Below are 1469 nucleotides of genomic sequence, written 5' to 3'. Positions count from 1 at the left end.
AAAAGATGTGATCAATGTAGAAGAAATGAGAAGAAAATATAAATATCCCATTCACTTCTACCCTACTGATTCCTTCTTACACCATCAGAGGTAATCACTACAAAATGATTAAGTACCACCTTCTAGCCCCTCTTCCTTTACTTTATTGCTGGTATACACGTGCAAACACACACACATACAGATGTACATATGTCTTTTTGCTTTTTGCTTTTTTACACTATTTGAAATACACTGTATGACGGTGAAACTTTTCTATAGTTGTCTTGAGATCACTCCATATCAATATTTATAGGTTCACATTCTTACTGTTTATTGTTTTCTATAATTCATTGTATAGATGTATTAAAATTTACATAACCACTCTCCTAAAGTCAATTTTTTTCTGGCTTCAATGATGCAAGGAGCATTTTTTTTTATATATACTTTAAGTTCTAGGGTACATGTCCACAACGTGCAGTTTTGTTACATAGGTATACATGTGCCATGTTGGTGTGCTGCACTCATTAACTCATCATTTACATTAGGTATATCTCCTAATGCTATCCCTCCCCCATGCCCCGGTGTCATGTTCCCCTTCCTGTGTCCAAGTGATCTCATTGTTCATTTCCCATCTATGAGTGAGAACATGTGGTGTTTGGTTTTCTGTCCTTGTAATAGTTTGCTGAGAATGATGGTTTCCAGTTTCATCCATGTCCCTACAAAGGATATAAACTCATCCTTTTTTATGGCTGCATAGTATTCTGTGGTGTATATGTGCCACATTTGCTTAATCCAGTCTATCGTTGATGGACATCTGGGTTGGTTCCAAGTCTTTGCTATTATGAATAGTGCAGCAATAAACATACGTGTTCATGTGTCTTTATAGGAGCATGATTTATAATCCTTTGGGTATATACCCAGTAATGTGATGGCTGGGTCAAATGGTATTCCTAGTTCTAGATCCTTGAGGAATCGCCACACTGTCTTCCACAATGGTTGAACTAGTTTACAGTCCCACCAGCAGTGTAAAATTGTTCCTATTTCTCCACATCCTCTCCAGCACCTGTTGTTTCCTGACTTAATGATCACCATTCTAACTGGTGTGAGATGATATCTCACTGTGGTTTTGATTTGCTTTTCTCTGATTGCGAGTGATGATGAGCATTTTTTCATGTGTCTATTGGCTGCATAAACGTCTTCTTTTGAGAAGTGTCTGTTCATATACTTTGCCCACTTTTTGATGGGGTTGTTTGATTTTTTTCTTGTAAATTTGTTTAAGTTCTTTGTAGATTTTGGATATTAGCCCTTTGTCAGATGGGTAGATTGTAAAAATTTTCTCCCATTCTGTAGGTTGCCTGTTCACTCTGTTGGTAGTTTCTTTTGCTGTGCAGAAGCTGTTTAGTTTGATTAGATCCCTTTTCACCAATTTTGGCTTTTGGTACCATTGCTTTTGGTGTTTTAGTCGTGAAGTCCTTGCCCATGCCTATGTC

Source organism: Mandrillus leucophaeus, unplaced genomic scaffold (assembly GCF_000951045.1).
Source record: "Mandrillus leucophaeus isolate KB7577 unplaced genomic scaffold, Mleu.le_1.0 Scaffold303, whole genome shotgun sequence".
Lineage (NCBI taxonomy): Eukaryota > Metazoa > Chordata > Mammalia > Primates > Cercopithecidae > Mandrillus > Mandrillus leucophaeus.
The sequence above is the reverse complement of the archived record's forward strand: the minus strand, read 5'-3'. Positions refer to the sequence as shown.